General features: G+C 54.3%; 2 protein-coding genes across 8 annotated transcripts in view; both read left to right on the top strand.

Moving 5' to 3' along the window:
* PPIF (peptidylprolyl isomerase F) overlaps positions 1-22,504 on the top strand; it is an 860,147-nt gene that overhangs the window by 628,114 nt on the left and 209,529 nt on the right. The window lies entirely within an intron of this gene.
* ZMIZ1 (zinc finger MIZ-type containing 1) overlaps positions 1-22,504 on the top strand; it is a 241,636-nt gene that overhangs the window by 50,138 nt on the left and 168,994 nt on the right. For 6 of the 7 annotated variants that reach the window (XM_050803398.1, XM_050803399.1, XM_050803397.1 and 3 more), the window contains one exon: positions 19,201-19,295. The exons of the other annotated variant lie outside the window; for it this stretch is intronic. The gene's annotated coding sequence lies outside the window, so the exon portion shown is untranslated. Of the gene's footprint in view, positions 1-19,200; positions 19,296-22,504 lie in introns of those variants that run through there. 7 annotated transcript variants of the gene reach the window in all.

Below are 22,504 nucleotides of genomic sequence, written 5' to 3'. Positions count from 1 at the left end.
TCTGGGCAATTATGGGTGTCTTCAGAAGTGCCGGATCCTGTCCCAACTCAAGAAAAAGGGAGGGGGGGCTCTTACCAGGTGACAGGCTCCTCGTGGGTCTGCAGTCATGACATCACATGTGATGTGATGCGGCAGGGACCAGGCCTGGTCTCCAGGTACCTCTGAGGTGGCAGCCAGGGCGCCCTCTAGAGGAGGGGTGTGTAGGCTGGATAAGGCTTTCTTTCCCTCTGCACCTCACGTTTGTTTTCCTAAGCTTGTATTAAACACTGTGTGCCAACTCCTGGATTAGGCACCCACTGCAGTGCAAGGGAAAGGGGCCTGTCCCAGTCTCTGCTCCATGGAGAAACAGAAAGATCCCGATGATGTGGCAAGCCCCGTAGCAGTGGTGTGGAGAGGGTTCAGAGGCTAGGGGGGAGAATTCTGGGGAGGTGACCCCAAGTGAGTTACAGTGTGGGGAGACAGAAGCAGTAGATGGAGCAGAACCTGGCAGGATGTGCATGCACATACAGACATGAATGGTGGTGAGTGCACAGATAATACAGACGTGCAAATGTGCACTTCCTCACAAACGTGTACACAGACGTCGCTTCTGCATGCCACGTAAGTGCACACAGATAACACTTGCATGCACTTGCATGCTCACATACATATTCACAAACTCCTGTTGGAACTACACACATACACGAGCCCAAACTCTCACAAGCACACAGCATTCTCACACACACGGGGCTGCATATCCACGCACACACAATGCAGGGTGCGTTCCAACAAGAAGAGGCAATTCAGAGGTCGATAGCTCTGCACCAGCAAAAGCTTCCAGCAGGTCCTGGGAGGCTCTGGGCAGCCTGGGCCGAGGCTGAGCTGAGCTCTGTTTGTGTGTATGTTGGGGAGGGTGTTGGGGCTTGAGGGCCAGCCATGCAACCGACCATGGACAAGCCCTTGCCCTCTCTGGGCCTCATTCCCCATCTAGAAACAGGAATCGTCCCCGTCCACTTCCTATACGGTGGCCGCAAGGACGAGAGGCTGCTGTATAGATTGTGGAGAGCAATTTTGGGCACTCTGCAGGGCTTCAACAAATTGAAGCTAGTAGTCTCATGAGAAGAAAATAAGTTACGGGCAGAGTGGGGATGCTGGGGCTGTTGCTCTCCAGGCTTCTCATCCCCTGGGGCCTTGGTACTCTGAATCATGGGCACAACAGTCCACCCTGCCTGCCTCCTCCAGGGTGGTGGGGGTCTGTGTCATCCCTGCTTTTGCTTTCCCACCTGCACTTCCCTGTTGACTCCTGAGGATTTGGGAGCCTGCAGTGCCCAGCTTTGGTACAGCAACCACATTTGGCTCCCTGCCAAAAGACTGGCACATTGCCTCCGTGAGTTCTCTAAATCCCCTTGAGAAGCCTGAGAAGAAGGTCTTACCGAGCAATTTCCAGATGAGGAAATCGAGGCACAATAAATGTAGGCGAGGTTCTCAGGGACACCTGCTCATGCGTGTTGGAGCTGGGCTTCAGATCCAGGTCATCAGATGTGAACATTTATGCTCTTTTCTCCCATGATCTCCCTTCAGGGATAGGTCATTTATTACCCACTTTGCAAATGAGGAAACTGAGGCTCAGAGAGGGCAGGCCACTCAGTCAGGAAGTAGCACAGCCAGGATTGGGTGCTTATTAACCACACTGTACCCTCCTCAATTCAACATTTCCTTTTCCTTTCCCTCCCTCCTTCCCAGAGAGCCCCTCCATGTTAGAGGGGGTTCCCAAGGAGGCTTCTGGGATTATCTGGGCTTTATTTCTGACCTAGTATTTGTAGGCATACCTGCCATTTTCTTGCAAGTAGAAAGATAGGCTGTTTTCTGGGGTCTGCTTTCTAGCATGAACTAGTAACTTCCTCTCCACGACTCCTTTGTGAAGCATCCTTAGGATTGTCTTCTGGAAACTTGGCCAGCAGAAAGCTCTGGGGTACCCAAGAGGCCTGGAGGAGTCCTAGGCCTTTGGAGAGGTAGCCACTGTTTGCATACCCACTGGGAGGCTCTGTGACCTCCTAAAGGGTCAGAGTGTGGGACCACAGCACAGGGAGCCAGGGTTCTGCCTGGCATAGGTGGTAGGTTCCCCTATGGAAGAAAATCGGAAAGGATCCCCAGGAGGTGACATTTAAGCTGGGCCTTGGAAAGAGAAATTTGCTAGGTTGATGTCAAAGTCCAAGGAAGACCCAGCAGAAGGCTCCACTCCACCAGAGTCCCAGAAAAATGAGAGTTTACTCATGGCCCTTCGCACCTGCACCTGCACCCAACAACACCCATCAGAGTCTCCTAGAATCAGGGCTAGCTAATAATTCAGCTGTGGTCCAATGCTAAATGAAAATGCAGAGCCCTTTGTTCATGAATTATAAAGGATTTCAAGATGATGACAGCAAAGTAGGGTCCTTCTAAGCTTGCAGCCCTGTGTGACGGCCCATGAAGCCAACGCTGCTTGAGTAAGTGTAGCAGTTGTGGGGTTTAGCGCCAAGAACTGAGTTCGAGTGCAGGCGCCACCAGTTACTTACCAGCCTGACGACCTTGGGTAAGTCCTCCTCATCTCCATAAGCCTCATCTGCCAGTGAGCGATGGTACCCTCCTGCCTGCAGAGGAGGGTCAGTGGTGCCAGCATCTAGCTTATCCCAAGCAGTCCAGGACAGAAGCTTTGGCCAGGGTGGAACGGCAACCCTTTCCGTCAGGTAGTGGTATTCAAGGCTCTCCTGCCCCGCCCCATTTACCTTCCAGCGCTGCCCCTGTCTACCTTGGTGGCCTGGTGTTTTGTGCTTTTCCAAATCCACCAGGCTGGGCAGTGGAGGATATGGGGAGTCTACTGTGTTTTATTTGCAGAGCCTTCTGTCTGGACTGCCCCTTGCCTACCCATCCATCTCTCCTTGGCAGACTCACTCCTGCAGGTTAGATGTCATGGAGACTTCTTTGACCCCCAGCTCCTTCCTTCCAGCCTTTGCTCTGTGATACCTTCAGTAGCTGCCGTGACCTCTTGCACTATAGAGTTCTCTTCAGTGTGCAAAGCCCTTTCACACCCATCACACCCTTGAGAACTCTTGAAAGGCCCTATTCCCATTTGCTAGATAGGAAAACAGAGGCTCAGAGGTACAACCACCCTAAGTTCCTAGGCTGAAGTCAGACCCACATCGGGCAGGGGTGTAGACAGTGGCAGCAGAGAGTGGTACCTAGGCTCCACCCTCGGCCGCCTCATCTCGCAGCATTTGGGAAGACTGGCTTTTCCCTTTTGGTAGAAAGCTCCAGCCCCTGGCCTAGGAGAGGTGTGTGGGTTGCTGAAGAGGGTCTGGCAGAGCACGGAGGTCCAGCCAGCTAGAGTAGACACGCGCCCAGCCCTGCTTTTCCCCACAAGTGATGTGGCCCAGTTCACGTTGCTCAGCAGGCTAGAGCCAGGTGTACATGGCTCCGAAGTCTGGGGCGGAGGTGAGAAGGCCCTAGCTGGCCTGGGCTGCAACTGCGGGCAAAGGCTGGCCGGATGAGAGGGGTGTTGCGTCAGGGGCATGACAAACTGTTCCATATGGCTGGCAGTTCACGAAAGACACTCAGAACACTCTTGGTGGATGAGTGTGGAGGATGCTGGTGGACTGCGGCAGGAGACTGGGCTGAGGCGTGGAGTTTTTCCCGTTCTGCTACCCCTTTCTTTGTGGCTTCTCATTAGTGACTTCACCTCTCTGTGCCCCATTTACTCACCTATAAAAATGGGGAGAATATCTCTCTAGTTGTGAGGGATTCAACGAAGTAAGCCATGGGCACTCTCACAGCCGTACCTGGAGCGTGGTTAGTGCTTTCTGGCACTTTCTAGCATGTAGAGTGGAGGTGGCAGCAGCGGGAGTGAGTTGGGGGTGGACTCCAGGGCTGTGGCCACACAGGAGGGTTTCCCTCCACGGAGCTGCATGGTTGTGTGGTCTTTTAAGAAAACGTGAAGAGGGAGATCAGGGATTGGGGTTGGGCTGGATTTGGGTTTCATATGAGGCAATCCCAAACAGCTGTTGCTCACAGCTCTGTGGGCAGCCACCTGGGGCGAAGGCTGCACTCTCCTCGCCAGCCCCTCCAACCCCTGGTGTGCGGCTTTAGGCTGCCAGCATGCACACCCTAAGTTGTCAGTCAGCAGACTTCCAGGGTTACATAGGTGGTTTGGGGCTGGCCGTGAAGACCTTGAATGCCAAGCCCAGCTCACAGCAGGCCTGGCCAGGGCCCAGCCCATGGCCACACGGAGCTGGGATTCCAGGGTCCGCATATGGCATGCCTGTCAATCTTCAGCGCCAGCTGAGAATGCACACCTCTCCTCCCACTGCGTGGAATCTGTGGCCTGCAGCCCAGGCCCTCCACCCCAGCCTCTGCAGCCTGCTATGACTCCACAACCCCCACCCCAGCCTAGAGCTGGGAATCATTTGCAGCTCATTGCTTCCTGCCCAAGGTAGGATGCCCCTCTGGGTCACCTGGGTAGGACTGCTGTCCTGTTGGGCCCTCTGAGCAGGACTTGTATTCAAGCCTCAGTCCCATCACAGAACTGCTGTGTGACCTTGGACAAGTTGCTGCCCCTCTCTGAGCAGCCGTTTATTGGTCTGTAAAACCAGAGGATTGGGATGGGTCAGGGATTACAAACTACAGTCTTCAAGGGTGTCAACAACCCATTGAAGGTGGTACTATCCTGTTGTACAAATGAGAAAACTCAAAGCACAGAGAGGTTAAGAAACTTAGCCAAGGTCACACAGGTTTTAGTGGAGCTAGGACTCAGCCCAGTTTTATCTGACACCATAATATGTGTAAACTGCCTGTCACAGGTACTTGCATGTTTGCTGGATGATCCATTCTCTTCATCAGCCAGCTTGGGGTTGAACACTTCCTTGTGCTCCCGCACTGTGCTAGACCCTGGTATCCAACAGTGAATCTGCAGTTGAGCTGGGAGAACACAGCCCCAGGTGCGGAGGTCTGAGTAGAGGTCACAGTCTCCAGTGCAGGGTTGCTAGGTAGGTGCAGCTCTTTCCTCATGCTGTAGGCGGCAGCCAGAGAAGACTGCCTGGTGGAGGGGGAAGGGGAATGGGGTTCCTATAGAGTGGAAGAGTAGGGTCTTCCTGGGGTCTCTGCACAACTTGGTGGCATGGGTCAGGGCAGTCCAGCTGGGGAGGAAGATTGAGTCAGCCATAGCTGAGGCAGCCCCTGAGGGCCTTGAATGCTAGGCCACAGAGTTTGGCCATGAACCTGCAGGGAGTGGGGAGCCAAAAGAAACTGTAGGGCAGTGGCAACTCCTTTGTGAGAGCTAGGAGGGCTGGCCTCAGCCTGCAAGCAGAGCCACCCTAAACCGTGTAGGCTACATGGGGGGTGCAGAGGCTGGCTGGGGCAGGAACCAGCAGCAGCAGCGATAGGAGCCTTCTATCTGCAGAAAGGCAGGACCGACCCCGAGGGGCCAAGGAAGCTCTGGGGACCTGTGGAGAGCCACCAGAACTGGGACTGAGAGCTGCGCGGGAACCCGCAGACCTGGCTCCGTGGAGCTGCATTTGTGTTCTGCCTCCAGCTGTGAGAGGTTTGTCACCGTGAGGGCTTACCCTGTCATCCATTTAGCCAGAGAGCCCCAGCGAGGCCGGGATTTGCAGGCCCAATGGTCAGGGCTAGGGGCAATGCCTCAGAGTCAGGGCCTAGTGTGAGGCTTACAAGGGGCAAGAGGGTGAGGAAGGAAAGTGGACTCAGGAAACCAGGGGCTGCCCTTTCCCTCATCAGCCTCCTCTGCCAAGGCTCAGCAGAGTGTCCAGCCGGCTCACCGTCTGGGAGGCCGCTGACCACAGCATGGCATTACCTAGGGCCAGGGTCTACGGACTCTGAAGGCCTCAGAGGTCAGGGAGAGCTTCCTGGAGGAGGTGAGTTGCCAGCTGAGCCCCAAAGAATGACCAGACTATGAGCCAAACTGAAAGCATTCCACGCAAAGGGAACAGCTGGGCCAAGACCCTGCAGCAGCCACACTGGGGCAGATAATGGGGGCTTTGTGGAGGCTGGGACTGCGCAGCAGCGAAAGAAATGAGGCTGGAGATACCCCCGGGGGGTTGGAGACGGCAGAAGGAGGAAGGTTATATTTTGCTTCTAACTTGCTAAATGCCTCTGAGTAGGTCACTGCCCCACTTTTGTGCCTCAGTTTCCCTTGCATCTCCTCTGAGCTTCAGGCACCTGGGGAGCCACAGCAGGGAAGTGCCTCAGTGGAAGAATCCGCTTCTGGAGGCTGTGAACTGGTGCGGGGGATCTGAGCTGAGGGAAGTATGGGTTTCCCCAGCACCTTGGGGGACAGCTGGCCCAGAAGGCTGCTGCTGGACCCAAGGCTTCTGCCCGGTGGAGGAGAGCTGACCTAAGATTTCTGGGGTTTGCCAGGCTGGACCAGCCTGGGAGGATGAGGGATTAGGTCCCTAGGGCAGCCCCCACTATGTACTAAGGATCTGCGTCCCAAGATAAAATGAAAGATGTGCCTCCCCTCTCTTTCTGTGACCAACTCCCTCCTTCCTCCTTCTGCCTTTTCCCTCCTGCTGGGGACAGGGAGGGGACAGTATTCTTTCCAAGGCTGTAGCCGGCTGATACCCTGATGCAGAGGAAATGCCATGCCAGTGCCAGGCCTGCTGCCGGCACTCTGGGTGCCTGGGTCCCTCTCCAAGTGTGGCCCCTCCCCGTAGCCTTGGGCTCGGCCCGGTCTGTGTTTGCAGAGCCTCCACTGACCTGCAGCGGCCTCTCTCTCATGCCTCTCCTATCAGCAGAGCGCCAGCCATGGGCTTCTTGGATTCCAAGTTTCTGGGATTGCGCAAATCCCCCCAGCAGTTTGTACAGCGGCCAGCTCAGGCCCCGTCAGCTCGGGACGGCCCAGGTTCCTGCTCGGGAAGTCCATTCTTTTCTGGAATAATAAAGCAGCCGCCCCACAGCAGGGGGTGGCAAGCTTCTCTTATCCTCACAACCCCTGACTCATGTCACCCTCATAACATCAAGTGGGCGGAGCGGGGCGGTGGCGTTTTCCAGAGAGGGAACTAGAGTCAGAAAAGAGAAGGCATGAGACTTGACCAGGGTCACACGGCCCAGCCAGGACTCCAGTCAGGCCCCTGGTCCGGCTTTTTGGACTGAGCCAGTGTTTCCTGTTCAGGGCCATGAGGCAGGTGAGTTGGGAGCAGGCCCTTTGCAGGAGCTGCTGGGGGCCAGCAGGAGAGGCCACCAGTCTCTGTCTTCCCTCTTTGGCTCCAGCTGCTTTAATTGGCCGTGGCTGCCAGTGGCGCTGACATTTACCTGGTGGGAAGGAGGGCCTCCTCCCTCTTGAATTGAGATGCTAAAAATAACTGGGCCCAGCTACCCAGGGCCCCTGCTCAGCCAGTGCCTGCCTGCACCCTCAGCGACCTTTTTTCTGGGTGCTGGAAGCTAATTGCTTTGCAAGCATGCAGTTCCTTGTGCTGAGAACTTCCTAGGGATTGGGGCAGGAGGCATTGCATGCTTAGCTTCCAAGTCTGAAGAGGGATCTCTGCAAGACCTCCCTCCCCTCCAGGTAGCAGGGTGATGGGCTCCTGCCTCAAGTCTCCCTCCCCCTTTTCTCCCTGGGTGCAGTACCTGTCCAGGTTGACTACTTCACCCCTGGGTGCTTGGGTGCCTTCTTTGAGCTGCCAGAGTTTCCCCTGGGCTCTAAGAGAGGGGCCTCTGCCCCTCCTTGGAGTTTTCTAATACTCACTCTCCCTGCACCATACCATAGCACATTTCCAAGCCTCTCTCTTCTCATCTCGGAAATGGGCATGAATCTGACCTAAACATACCTGATCAAGAGTGGAGTCCCTGGGGCCAGGAGGAGGTGTGTGCACATCGTGAGGCGTTCCTTTCTCTTGCTGTGTAAATAGACCCTGGAACCCAGATAAATTAGATTGATTGGACTAGAAGGGGAAGGTCTTGAAGACCCAGGCTGAGGATTAGGGACTCAGTCTCCCTGAAAACAGGGGATGCTTGCCCATCCCCAGGGCCCCTCCAGAGTGGCCTGCATGTTTGTTCATTTATTGCCCTGGGTCAGTGTGACCAGAACCATTTTGACATTGGCCTACATTACCCGGGCTTTGGGGTCATTCCAGTGGAAAAAGAAGTGGTTTTCAGGGCTCTGTGCTTGGCAGGTGTGAGAGCCTGGGCATGCTTAACCCGTCCACAGCTGAATTTCCTCGTCTGAAAATGGGGATGATAATACTTCCTTCCCCGTTAAGTATTGTAAGGATTAGATTAGCAATATATGCACGGTACTTAGAAAGTCTGGTGCAGGGCAAGCACTTGGTATGTGTTAGCTGGTACTCGTAGTAAGAATAGTCTAGCAGTTGGGAGTAGTAACAGCGGCCACCTGCCGTTTGTTTAATGATTTTTATCAGATGCTGTGCCGGATGCTAAGCACTTTACATACATTATTTAATGTCACTCTCCCCCACCTCCCAGCAACCATGTAGAAGGTGCTGTTATAAGCTCTACGTTCCAGATGAGGAAACTGAGACAAAGAGAGCGGTTGAACTGAAAACCAGAGTTCAGCATCACCCCACTAGGGTGGCCATCCAGATTGCCTGGGACCGTCCTGGTTCTAGCATTGAAAGTTCCGTGTCCCAGAAACCTGTCACTTGTGGGCAAACCAGGATGGTTGACCACCCAAGGCCTGCGTCCACTGGCCCCACTCCAAAGCCCACAGGATCCTCTCCTTGGCTCAGAGGCTTGCTGGTGCAGTTGCTTGGCCCCTTTCCACAACTTATAGACCCCTCCCCCAGCCAGATTGTGCCTGCCCATCCCCCAAGGCCTGGCTCCAGTCTCCTCTCCGGCTTCCTCTCTTCCCTCCCCTCTGCCAGCAGGAGGGGCATGACTCATGCCTGGTGGGCTCTTTGCTCAAGGCTGTGACTGCAGTTGTCTGGTGGACTCTGAGCTGCCCCTCACCAGGCTTCAGTCTCTCCATTTGCACTGAGGGCTTTGGTGGCTTTGCTCCCAGCTTTCCAGAGACGTTCAGAAAACCTCTTCCTTGAAAGAGGGAGGGCAGAGCGAGCCCCTGCCCCCAGCCCTGGCCTGGGCAGTTGGGAGGGATCGCACTGGCCCTTCCGGTGCATTGATGGAGTGCACTGCTGACAAAAGAGAAAGGTCAGCAGGCGGACAGAGCGGAGTTGGTGGTGGCCTGCTGGCCTGCAGTACCCTCCCCCAAGTCAGGGCTTCCTGGGGGAGGGGTGCAGTGCTCCCTGGGCTCTGGGTCAATTCATATTGATGCAGGCAGCTGCTGGCTCAGCAAAGCTGGGCCTCCAAGCCCCCAGAGGGCTGCGGGGAGAAGTCTGGGTCATCCTTGACACCTCACTTTCCCTGACCCCCACCTCCAGCAGTCGATTAGGCCCCCTTCGCCGTCTCTGGATCTGTGACCCTCTCACCATCCCAGCCCTGCTGGGGACCATCTTCCTGCTTCTGAATCCCTGAGCCCTTCCCAGCTGTCTCTGGCTTCCCCCATCACCATGCATAAAGTCAGAATTTTGAGGCTGACGTTAAGGCCCTTCCTGAGCTCAGAAAGACTGCCCAGAGCTACCCAGGCCTTCTCTGGTATCAGCCTGCCCTCCACCCTCCGACCCCAAGGTCATGTGAAGGGTCTGGGGACACCCTGAGTGCCAGGCCGAGCGCTGTCCAGTCAACACTCCAACGCTACCCAGTATGCAGGGCTGAGCCTGCAGCAGAGCTGCAGCCAGGTGCCAAATGGATGCAGTGCCCCCTCCGTGCCCTCCTCAGACTCCCCCTTGAGCTGCCGCCATGCAGTTGCCCAGTGGATCTCATGCCCCAGCTCCCAGAGGGCAGGAGTTATCTGTCTCCCCAGCACATTGGCCAAAGTCCGGTGATGGCAGGAAAGTGTCATGGTTGGTGCATAGGCGCTGGGTTCATAATATGAGGGTCCGATTCTGGCTCCGTCACTGACTAACCGTGTGACCTTGGGCAGTCACTTAACCTCTCGGTGCTTCAATGACATCATTTGTGAAATGTGGGTATTAATGTTCCCTCCTTCACAGGATAGTGGGATTCAATGAAGTGACACTTATAAAGTGTTCGCAGGGCCCCAGAACATTTTAAGGGTCAATAAAGTGAGCTCCCATCAGTCATCATCAGGCAGGTACAATATCTATGAAATGAGCACTGTCTTCCAAATAGGGCCCTCTTAGTTCTTTGAAGGGTCCTTGCATTTTTGCCCGGACTGTTCTCTCTTTGTCTTCCTCCTGCCCTGGCATCCCACTGTACCCCCACCTGACATCTCCTGAGACCTCAGGAAGCCAGCCTGCCCTAGCCTCGCATTCTGGCCTAATCCACCCCATCACCATGGAATGCCTTCAGGCTATGGCCAGGAGTTCTTCCTGTGTCCCCTACAGCCCTGCACAGGTGCTTGGACCACAGTGGATGCCTAATAAGAATTTGTTGGGTTGAACTGATATTCACCAAGCAAAGTCATCTCCAAGAACAATGCAGCAATGACCAGCCAGGCCTCTGGGCCCATCCACAGCCCATTGAGGACATTTCTGAGACCAGTCCTGAGCTGCTTTGTGCAAGGGAACAGCACATGCCCACTCTGGCTTCCTCAGTGGCAGGGGCTTGGGGACAGGTGGGGGTGGCACTGGGGCTCAGCAGCCACACCGGAAGGTTTCTCAGGGAGTTCATCTCCCTGTTCTCTGAGCTGTCTTGCCTGTTTTGTTTGCCTCGGTCCCTTCCCCACCCCCACAGTTCTCTGTTAAATTGTGTTATTATATTTAAACAAATCAATTCCATTGCAGAGTTTTTCCTGTCCTAATGATGAGTTTGCAGCACAAATGCCATTGATTTCTCACAGCCCTGAAAACCAGTTGATGAATAGCACCAGGCTTGTCTTTGGAGAGGCACTTAGAGCAGCTCTGCATGGCCCCTTCTGCTTCTCCCCTGTGCTGTCCCCCTCATTCAGGACCCCACCCCCACCCCATACTCCACTGCCCCCTGAGTTGGGGCTGAAGTCGTGTGATAAAGGGAGATCTTCCGTGCCGGCCAGGGCGGGAATGTCATCACAAGGGCCCGGCCCTATTCTGGTGGAACAATCATAGTGGAGATTTGTATTGATTTTGGCCAAAGGCAGGAGCGCAACTTACAGAGCAGAGAAGTGGTGCGGTGTGATCTTTGTCTTCCCTTACAAGTTCAGAGCGCGTTCCTGAGAGTGATGGCAGATAGCAGCTCAGACACCATTTCTAGACCTTGCTGGGGCTGCTGAAAGACCTTTGAGCACTGCTGTTTTAAAGGGAGGCTTCAGAGGTTTGAGAGCTGTCTGCGCTGGGGAGTGCAAAAATTCCCTTTGTGAAATCCTTCAGAACCTGCAGTGTTCAAAGTCACGGTTAAACCACTACCCAGGGCTTTGACTTTCAGATCACTGCCACGTGCACGGGCTTCTCTGAGCTTTCTTATGACCCTGGGGTTTGGGTGGGCAGGTAATATTGTTCCCATTTAGAGGCCGGCAGACTGAGTCAGGGTAGTCACTGGAGAGACGGAAGGGCTGCTTGTCCACTCCAAGTCTTGAATGCAGGAGCGGCTCCCATGTCTCCTCCTGCAAGGGTAATACATGGCAGGGAAACTAATCTCATCACCAGCCTTTTTGACCTGGCTTTCTGTGTGAGCCCAGGTCCTCGTGCAGGTGTCTCCACTCAGCTGCTGCCTGCAGCATACCACACAAGCCTGTGTGTTGGGCTGGAGTGAGGCAGGAGGGAGCAGCAAGGACTGTGGCATTCTGGAGAGTGCCTGCCCCACCTAAATTCCTAAAAGTTTGGACAACCCATGCCCGTAGAAGTATACTACATGGGATGGGACTGGGGGCCAAATCTGCTGCCTCCTCCCCTATTCTAATTCAAGCCTTTGTTTTGGAGACTAGAATGTGTGGCCCAGAATTGGAAATGGCTCTTCAAGGTCACAGCACAAAGCAGTGGTGAGCTGGAGTTTGGGTCTGGAAGAAGGCGATGAGGCCCCACAGACAGTGCTCTCTCCCCTCCCTCAGGCTTGGTAAGGCAGTGGGGTGGGGGCAGGGCCAGGGGCCATGTTCTAGGGAAGACAGGCCCCTCACCTCGGACACCCAGGGGTGGCTCAGCAGGCCCCACTTCCCTTTTTTCTCCCTTCCTCCTTCCCTCCCACGCAGACAGACCTCCTGTCCCTGTAATCAGGTTAGCCTCCTGCTCCGATGAGCTGGACCAGCTGCCTCTTAATGGCCTGTCGACCTGGCCCCCTCGCTGGCTCTGGGGTGGGGGAGGGGAAGCTAAGACAAGAACTGTTGGTGGAAAGAGGCTGTCCACTTCCTTGATTCAGACGTTTCCACAGCTTCCAGGATAACGTCCAAGCCCTTAGAATGGCATCCAAGACCCTGCTTGCTTCTCCAGCGCCCACCTCCGGTACACTCTTTTCCTGCAGTCACATGATGCTGTTTCCTGCCTCCCTGCCTTTTCACATGCAGGTCCTTTGGCTACTTCCCACCTTCTCAGAAAACTCCTGTGCATCCTTCAAAACCCAATTTGTGCCTCTTCCTGGGGACTGCTTCCTCTGGGCTCCTGCCTGTGTACTCTCACAGCATTGGGTGCTCTGCTGGTCTGGAAATTATTCCCACTGTGTTGGCCTCCATTATTCCTGGATCTGGTTTCTCCCGAGTTCAGGGAGGAAAGGAAGAATATTCCCTTCCATCTGCACCTCAGGGGTACAGAGAAGTGCTCAGTGAAAGTATAGGGCCAGCAAAGAAGAGAGAAGTAGGGACCAGGGAAGAGAAAGAGACAAGAGTATAAAAACAGCTGCTCCCAGCCCCTCACACCGCCCTAGCCTGCTTCCTGCCAGGGAGGCCATTCCCAGCAACGCATGCCTGGCCTGAAATAGACACATGGGGGCCTTGGTAGTGCATTTTCATAGCTCAACACTAAGCAACCTCCTCCCCATATTCCTTGGGCACTGAAGCTCCTTCTCTTCCCAGGGCCTTGCCTCTGCAGCCAAGACCCCTCCTCCAGCAGTGCCCAGACCTCGCCCCTCTGTTCCTGTTAACTTTGTTTTATAAATAAATCATATAAATAGGCTCCTCTGATTCCTCGGAGCATGCAGTGTTTAAGGACTGGGGCACTGCCGCAGGCATAATTGTACTACCGAATCCATCAGCTGCCTAATTACCATTCATTTTGCATTTATTTCTGCTAATTAAAAAGAGAGAAACTCCTAACAACTTTTACGTAAATACTATATTTGTTCTATGTAAAGATGGGATGCTAATTTGCTGGTGATTAGCTGATTATCGGATTTTATAGCTGTCACACAGGATGGCCCTGTCTCCCATTTGCACCCCAGACACCACTTGAGGCCCCTGATCAGATATGGGAGGAAGGAGTCAAGGGAGACCCACCTGGGGGGTTCAAGGGCCTATATGAAGCCCAGGGTCACCAGGAGCACCATACGCCACTGGGGCCTGGGGCAGGGTAGCTGGAAGGTGCTGCAGTCTGATTGGTGAAGCTGGGAGGAACATCTGGCTCACTCACTGCTTCCGTATAGATGGAGAAACTGAGACCGAGAGAGGCCTAGCACCTCCCAGCAAAACAGTGACCAGGGACAGAGTCAGACTGCTATTCTAGACTGGACTCGAGTGCCCATCTCACTGTAGTATATACTATTGTCAGGAGGAATTTGCAGGGAGGTGGCTGCATCTGCTGCTGAAGAACCATGAGGACCGAACTCCAACCCATGCGGAGGAAACGGGCAATTAGCCCATGGCCCAAACTGAACCCTCTGTGTACCCTTCTGAAAACCTCCACCTCCTTCTACTTCCCTGGGAAGCCCTGGGCAGCCCTGGGCTCTGCTCCACGGCACCCTGACCACACTTAGCAAGGCTTTCTCCCAGCCTGGATCGAGACTTCCCCGGGACTGGCCTTGCACTCTGTGGGCTATCCGGACACATGTGAATTTCAAATTTTAACATTATGTGTGTATCTTCACATAACTAAGGAAAAAAATATAATTAGTACATCAAACCCATGATTTCACAGATCATAGTGCTTTTGATGAGGCTAAGTAAAAAAGAAAGTAATTGGTTTAAAGTTATTTAAATAGTTAAATACTGTTTTGTTTATTTGTTTGTTTTTGTTTTTGAGATGGAGTTTCGCTCTTGTTGCCCAGGCTGGTGCTATCTTGGCTCACTGCAACCTCCACCTCCCAGGTTCAAGTGATTTTCCTGTCTCAGCCTCCTGAATAGGTGGTGTGACAGGCATGCGCCACCACACCCAGCTAATTTTGTATTTTTAATAGAGAAGTGGTTTCACCATGTTGGTCAGGCTGGTCTCGAACTCCTGACCTCAGGTGATCTGCCCGCCTTGGCCTCCCAAAGTGCTAGGATTACAGGCATGAGCCACTGCACCTGGTCAATACATTTTTAAGTACATAAAGAATTAAGATGGAACATGGACATGGCTTACAGTACCTAATAACTGAGGGTGGGTTATTTGATAACTTGAGGAGGGTCTGAGAAGACCAGGTCAGAAGGCCAGGCAGTTGAGGTCAGGGTCAGCAGTGACCTGGGGCAGGGTGGGCCAGGTCTGCAGCCACCACTGCCCCATCCCATGACTGGGCAGAAGGTGCCCTAATATTGTGCCCTTCTCTTCCCAGCCCTGCAGTTGGTCAGAAGTAGCCCACAAGAGAGCAGTCATTTGTTCCCCCAGAGGTAGTTTCACTGGGACTCTGTTGGGGGAGGCCAGGAGGTTGGACGCTACCCCATTTCCCACCAAGCCACCAGTTGCGAGTGTGTCATTTCACATGGGCATGCGGTGCACCTGTTTTCCCTGACATTGCAAGGTGAGACACTCACTGGCCCCTGCTCTCTTTCTTCCTGGCCAATCTGAAAATGCCCAGTTCCCAAGTTAAAGGGATAACAGCTTTGACAAGACCAGGTGTTGTCTGGGTGGCCAGAGAGCTAAGGGTCAGGGTCAGTGTGGCCCATTGGAGATCCCCAAGGCTTTGGGGTCCAAGGACCAGGGTTCCAGGCCTGGCTGCTGCCTCCCGGAGCTTCAGTCTCCTCCTCTGTAAGATGGAGACAGTTGTGCTGAAAGCGTTCTGAGAGTCATGTGCAAAGTGTCCCTCAGAGGAAGACTCAGTACAGCCGGCAGTGAGCCCAGTTCCAGGGGCCCCCTCGGCCGCCGCTGTGTCTGTGCCGCCAGAGATCTCCCGCTCATCAGCCCCTTTATCACCCTGTACACAATCAGGGGAAGCCTGGAAGGCCACTGGGGCTGAGGGCAGATGGAAAACAAAGAGAGAAGACAAAGGCACTGCTCCTAGGGGCCAAAAGGCACCTGCCTCCTCCCCCAGGCCTGGCCTTGGCCACCCCAGCCCTCCAGGACCTGCCCCGCCCCTCCAGAAGGATAGTCTCAGAACTCATATAGGGTCACCACTCTCAGGGGACCCTCAGGAAGTCACTCCTCTCCAGGCCACCTTTTCTTATCCGTAAAATGAGAGAATTGGACAACAGGCCATGTGACCTTTGGCAAACCTTCCCCCTCTCCCAACCCTCCAGGGTCTCCTTGGGGCAGGCCCAGCCCTTCTCTAGGCTTCCCCAGCCTGTCCCAGGAAGTCAAGACGGTGCCCACTTCTGCCCGTGGGGAGGATCCCAGCCCTGCCTTGAGCAGAGTGAGGTAAGCAGGAGGCTTCTGTTTCCTGCCGAGATGTTGGGACGTGCTGAGTGCTCAGTGCGTCTGTGTAGAATGAATGCATGATTTCATCAGAAGGGGGCCTACTCAGTGTCAGCCCTAGGTTGCTGCTGCTATTGAATCCTCTCGGGGAAGGAGACCCTTCTGGCCTCTTGAGGGAGGTGGAGAGAAGTGGTGAAGGGCTGGCAATGGCATCCGTGCCAGGCTGTCTGGCTTCACATCTTGGTTGTGTGACCTTGGACTGGTTTCTTAACCTCTCTGTTTCCTCATCTGTTAAAAATGGGTACAATACCTACCTCATAGGTTGTGGTAAGATTAAATGGATTAATTTACATAAAGTGCTTAGAACAGTACAGCTAAAGGTTAAATATCACTATCCATTTCATCACTCTTACTATGGTTAGAGGGAGGCTTACAGGGAAGCACATGAAGATGAGGCATCCTGGCCTCTCCTGTGCACAGCCTTGGTGAAGCCTGGGAATTGCTGGGAGCTATAGAGTGTTCTAGGTGGGAGGGGCAGCAGTTTGCAAACAGGAACATTTCTATATAAGTATTTCTGGTAAACTGTTAAAACAGGGGCCTCATGAGAAAGGGGCATGAATTCCTAAGATTCTAGAAATTTGTTGTGATTTCTTTTCTGATTCTAAATATATATTTGTAATTTGAAATCATTTTTAAAACAGGGCCTCCAAAATTGTATAAGCCTCAGGCCCTGCAGCCTGAGCCATTCCTGATTGTTTCTGTTACTGTGATTGTATTTCTGTGGCCCAGCCCTGTGCTGCCCACCTCGGTGGCCCTCACAGGATGGCCCAGCCTTGGGGTCCCAGGGACCTGTCTTCTCACCCTGTGGACAGCGGTGTTATGTGCAGGCTGGCCTCTGAGCTGTGGTCTACACTTCACACCCCAGATGGAGGGAGCCCTGAGGGGGCAGACAAAGGAAAATGGGTCCCTCACGGAAGGTCTCTGAAGGAGTCTTCCCTGAATATGCACGACACAGAGCCCTGTGCCCAGAGACTTGGTGACCAGCCCTGCTGCCCCCACTCACCACGGACCAGGTGTGGCAGGCCGGGCCCCTCTCCCTTCCCACTCCCCCTCGGTGTGTGCCCTGGTGGGCAGGCAGTGGCGGGTGGGGCCGTGGGAAGCAGGCTGGTGAGTTGGAACAGTCACCCCTATAGCGGTCGTTGAGTGACTGGCTGTGCGCCAAGCTTCAGGTTCCTGCCGGGTGCAGACCCAGAATGGTCCCAGCCCTCTGGGAGCTCTCCTGGTAACTGGGACCACAAGATTTGCACCTGGAAGGGCAAGGGGTGAGCAGTGGAAGGCTGTACTAGACCCATCTCTCTCCAAGAGGAGGCCGGAGAGCCCAGAGGTCATGAGGGCTGGACCCTGGGGGAGGACCTCCGAGAGGACGGGCCCTTGGCTGGGGGGGCTCCCAGCGTGGGCATTGTGGGCCCTGGTGCCTCTGCTGGCAGCAGGGCCTCTCAGCCCAGGCTCTGACAGGGACATTTATAACTCACAGCTGTGCGGTCCTGGACCCAACTGACTGTGGTAAACCGATCTGGCTTCAGGAAGTCCCGTCCCGAGGCCACTCCCCATCCCGACCCCCACACTCTCCTTCACCTCCTGACACCCACATCCTGTTCTCAGTGGGAGGGGCAGGCAGCGGGCACCAGGCCAGGGGCCCAGCCAGGGTCTCCAACCTGTGGGCAGAGTGGGAGAGGACAGAGAGCAGCAGTGAGGCCCCAGTGCTGCTGGGTGCCCACTATTGCCAGCCTCCTCTCAAAGCACACACAAGGAGGCAGAGGCCCAGAGGCAGTGCAAGGTCCCCAGGATCCCACAGGGTCAGAGCGCCAAGAGCACAGGTTGTAGGGCTCAGGGGCATGTTTTGCGCTTCCAGATCTACCTATACCTAGAGAGGGGATTCGCCTTCTGGCCCCTGTGGCCTCACTCCAGCCAAAAGGAGCCTGATGGGAGGAGCAGAGTGAACTAGAGGCCAAAGAGAATGCTGGGAAAGACACCATTTTGGGCCCTGGGCCTTGGCCTGGTCCTCCTTTGGGACACCTCATCCCCAAGATGCCTTGTGCTCATCCACCTAGATCCTCCCAGCCTAGTTCAAGCGTGGGGCCAAAAATGGTCTCGCCCAGTGCTAGAAAGAGAGACGGTACTAAAGGCTGCAGCACACCATAGCTCTGACCCCTTACATTCCTTGGCCTGATATGCTGACCAGTTCTTGGGCTCCACCAGCCAGCCCGCCCCTCCTCCATGCCTCTCCCTTTCCTGCACAACATAAGGGCTGATAGACAGTAGGGAGTTTGCCAAAGCTTGGCCCGTGTAACTCTGGTAATCTACGGCAAGATTCTAGAATGAGGTATTACCCAAAGGGACGTGTATTTTTGTTTTACTAATTACAATTTATTAAAGTGTATTAGAAATATATAACTAGCCTATCAAATCAATTATTTCAAGGGCATGATTGCTTTGGACAAGGCCAGATTTATTGGAGCTTAAAAAAAAGTGAGTAGCCCCGTCTCTACTAAAAAGTACAAAAAACTAGCCGGGCGAGGTGGCGGGCGCCTGTAGTCCCAGCTACTTGGGAGGCTGAGGCAGGAGAATGGCGTGAACCCGGGAGGCGGAGCTTGCAGTGAGCTGAGATCTGGCCACTGCACTCCAGCCTGGGCGACAGAGCGAGACTCCGTCTCAAAAAAAAAAAAAAAAAAAAAAAAAAAGTGAGTAGAAGGTGAACATTAAATTAAGTCATCATGCAGGTAGATCTCAGCTCAGACCAAGAATCCTAAAGAGTGTGGGGGAAGAGCTGAAGTTGGGGGAGCACAATCTAAGTCCTCACCAGGGCTCTTTCCTGCTTTAAACTCTGCATCTGGGCCTCCTCTCCCAGTTATAAGCGAAACAGGCAGCCCCGGACCTCGTAGGAGGGGCGAGGGAGTGAGCCGGTTTTCCCGAGGAGGTGCGTACACACATAAAATGGCTCCAAGTGTTGGTCAGGGATCTGGTGAGCAATTCATAATGAGGAAAGAATTCAGGCAGGGGTCACACAGTGGCTTTGGAAGTGGCTGCCGGCCGGCCGTGTGAGATAATTCCCCGAAGCCAGGCACGGCGCAGAGAGGAGGCCACGGCAAGGGCTTTGTACACCCGGCTAAAAATACCCCCGACAGCTTCTCCCTGTCACCCTGCCTGGGGGCCGCACAGGAAAGTGATGGTGTTCTGCTTTTCTTGCTAGGAAGAGAAAGACAGCACCAAGTCCCCAGTCCCGGAAGAAACAAAACTTATATTTATATATTTTTCAAAATCCCACTAGGAGGAATTGGCTTGCTGGTTGGAGTGCGGCTGGGCGGAGAAGACACAGCCAACTCTGATAAATCAGGCATCCCGGGGTGTGCTTAAGTGACCCAAGAGGCCACTGAGATTAGCTCGGCGGCAGGGACAGAGGTGGGAGGGGAGTGGACGGGCTGTCTGCACACCGGCCTGCTCTCACACACGTCCCATCTCCCCCCTGTGTACCCAGGAGGAAGAGGAGGAGGCCCATTGGTGTCGGACCAATGCTGCAAGGGGTGTGAGGAGAGGAGCTGCTGTTTTCACTGAGCTGCCATACCCCGAAAGGTAACACCAGCCCCCGATGCCCAGACCGTACCATCACCTAAGCCTGGCCAGGGGCAAGCTCTAGCAGCCTGGAAGTGCTGTGGCTGGCCCAGAGCTGAGGGTTTTCAGCTGCTTTCCCTGCCTTTCCTGGGCCTGGCTGCAGGGCCTGTCCCTAACTCCTTGTGTGGTGCTCATACTGCCAGAAAAGGCTTCTGGGTGTCAGTTTGTCTGTCTCCAAAATGGGGCACTGGGCTCAGGTCCTACACTTACCTCAGTTCTCAAGGAGTCTCTGAGTCAGTTATGTCTGATTTGGTTGAGCCATCTTAGCAGCCTGGCTCAGTTGGAACTCTAGGAGTGTAGCCAGGGGTCCCAGCCCTTGTGGATGTGGGATTCTAAGGCCATGAGGTCCACAGTGCCATGTGGGGCTTGAGAAGAGAGGATTTTCCAGAGCAGACCTGGCTGAAGATGTGCTCCGCTGGGGATGTGGCTGTGGTCTCCTTTGTGGAAGCATTCACAATTCCAAAGTTCTCCCTGTCAGCTCTGGGCAAGAATTATTATCTGCATTTTCAGACCACGAGAACAAAGCACAGGGAAGTTAATGATGCCTGCCAGGGATCACACAGTGAGCTCTGGCCACGCCACAGCAACTTGGCTTCATCCTATTTGCCATTCCAGCTTCTGTGCTTTTACTTTGACCATACTGTACTCATCCTCTCAAGAGAAGTTCTGCTTTTGAGGCCAAGCAACCACTAGTCTGTATTGTGTGCCTGTGATTCCCATCCCTCCATCCACCCGTCATCCATCCACTTACCTCTCCATCTCTCCATCCATCCCTCTTTCTTTTTGTCCATCCACACTCATCCACCCATTCATCTCTCCACCACCCATCCATCCTTCCATCCACCTACTTACCCACCCATTCCCCCCATCCACTCAGCTGTTCATCCACCCATCTATTTACTCTTTGATTCACTCATCAAATATTCATGGAGTCTCACACCAGGCCAGGCCTGCATTAGGGGTTGGGGTTTTTGTTTTTGTTTTTTTAGGCAGGGTCTCATTCTGTCACCCAGGTTGGGGCGCAGCGACATGAACATGATTCACTGCAGCCTTGACCTTCCAGGCTCAAGCAGTTCTCCCACTTCAGCCTCCGATGTAGCTGGGACCACAGGCATGCACCGCCATACCCAGCTGATTTTTAAATTTTTGTGGAAACAGGGTCTCACTTTGTTGCCCAGGGGTGGGTTTTGAAGACGGAGCCAATCTAGCCCTGCCCTGAGAGGGTGTGGTGTGCAATGGAGTCCGACTCAGATCCCAAAGCCAGACTGAGTTCCATAAGGCAGTGCTCAAAGCCTGTGTGGTGACCATGACTACACAGGGGAGGGGGTGGGAGGACATGGCTGATTCTGCAGGCAGACATTCGGGGAGGAGGAGGCGGCATTGCTCATGCATTCATTCCCCAGGTGTTTACCGAGAAAGTCTGTCAGGAACTCTGTAAGTTTTGGAGCTATAGCAGGGAATACAGCGGACAAAACTCCCTGCCCTTGTGGCACTTGTATTCTCATGAGGAGGCATGGACAGTAAATACCTAAAAAGTGAATGGATCAGGTGATGCTAAGTTTGAAGAAGACGGATTTAGCCAGGTAGGAGCACAGAGTATACAGTGTAAAGTATCCTTTCACAAGGCAAGGAAAGCTTCTTTTTTTTTTTTTTTTTTTTTTTTTTTTGAGACAGGCTTTCACTCTGTCACTGTAACCTCGACCTCCCAAGCTGAAGTGATTCTCCCACCTCAGCCTCCTGAGTAGCTGGGACTACAGGCACACACCACCATGCCTGGCTAATTTGTGTACTTTTAGTAGAGATGGGGTTTCGCCATGTTGCCCAGACTGGTCTCGAACTCCTGGGCTTAAGTGATCCACCTGCCTCAGCCTCCCAAAGTTCTGGGATTACAGGTGTGAGCCACTCCGCCTGGCCCAAGAAAGGCTTCTGTTAAGTTGGCCATTTAACAGATACCTGAATGCAGCCAGGGAGTCTGCAGGGGTGTACCTGACCTGTTCAAAGTAATACAGGTAATCCAGTGTGGCCGGGAGGATGTCAGGATAGGAGGTGAAGTCAGAGAGATCATGGAGGACCCACTTGTGTAGGCGGACAAGCGTGGAACAGAGAGATAGGTGGGAAACTGTTGCCCACATCCAGGTAGAGGTGATGGGAACGGGGACGAAGGGGTAGTGGAGGAAGAGGTGGGAAGCCATTGAAGGCTGAAGGCAGGCTCGTTAGTGGATTAGAGGTGGAGGATTTAAAAAGACGGGGAGTCAAGGAAGGCCCTTGGGTTTGGGACAGGAGCCAGTGGTAGAAGGGAGGTGGTTATTTGCTCAGCCAGGGGCAGTGGCCGGGGAGGGCTGTGTGAAGCTGAGGAGTTCTGTTTCAGACACACTGAATTTGAGATGCCTTTGAGACGTTCAAGTGGAAAGATTGAGTGGGCAGCTGGATATATGAGTCTGAAAGGCAGAGAGAGGTCCTGGACTAGAGATATAAATTTGGGAGTTGTCGTGGATTGATGGTGTTGCAAGTCGTGAGGCAGATGAGATCACTTGAGAAGTGTGCGGCGCTTGAGAGGGTCAGGAGCCTGAGTGTGAGTCACGGGGCACCCAGCCCTTTGGGGAGTGAGGGTGGGGAAGGGGTCTGCCGAGGAGCTGGAGAAGGTGCAGCCAGGGAGGGGAACCGAAAGCAGGCTCTGAGCGGACAAGCAAGACTGCTGGGCAGTGCGCGGAAAGGACTCTGTATGCTGCAGTGGGAACAGCCTACGCAAAGGCTCAGAGGCCTCAGTAAACCAGCCATATTTGGAGAGGGCTGATGGAGAGGGAGGAGAGACCACACCGCCTTACTGCCCACACTTGGCCACACGGGAGCTAGGGACTGTGGGCGAGCGCACGCCCAGGCTCTCCCTGTCACCCTGGCCGGCACTCCCTGACCCCGGCTGAGCGTCTTGCCCTGATGTCTGTCCACTTTCGCACTTTCTTCAGCTAGCACTACGGACCTCCTTCCTGCTTTCTGGGGCTCGTCCCCCTTGTCCAAAAACACAGGGCTCCAGGTGGCAGCTCACGTGCTGCCCATGGGGGAGAGGCACCGAGCAGCTCCCTATTGAGCATCGTGTGGATCTTTTATCCTAAAAGACGTGAACCTTCCCAGGCCACGAGTGTGTGTCAGAGCGCCTGCTCCCGGTTAGGGGA

The sequence above is a fragment of the Macaca thibetana genome, chromosome 9 (assembly GCF_024542745.1).
Source record: "Macaca thibetana thibetana isolate TM-01 chromosome 9, ASM2454274v1, whole genome shotgun sequence".
Classification (NCBI taxonomy): domain Eukaryota; kingdom Metazoa; phylum Chordata; class Mammalia; order Primates; family Cercopithecidae; genus Macaca; species Macaca thibetana.
Note: the sequence above shows the minus strand (reverse complement) of the source record. Positions and strands in the feature narration are given on the sequence as shown.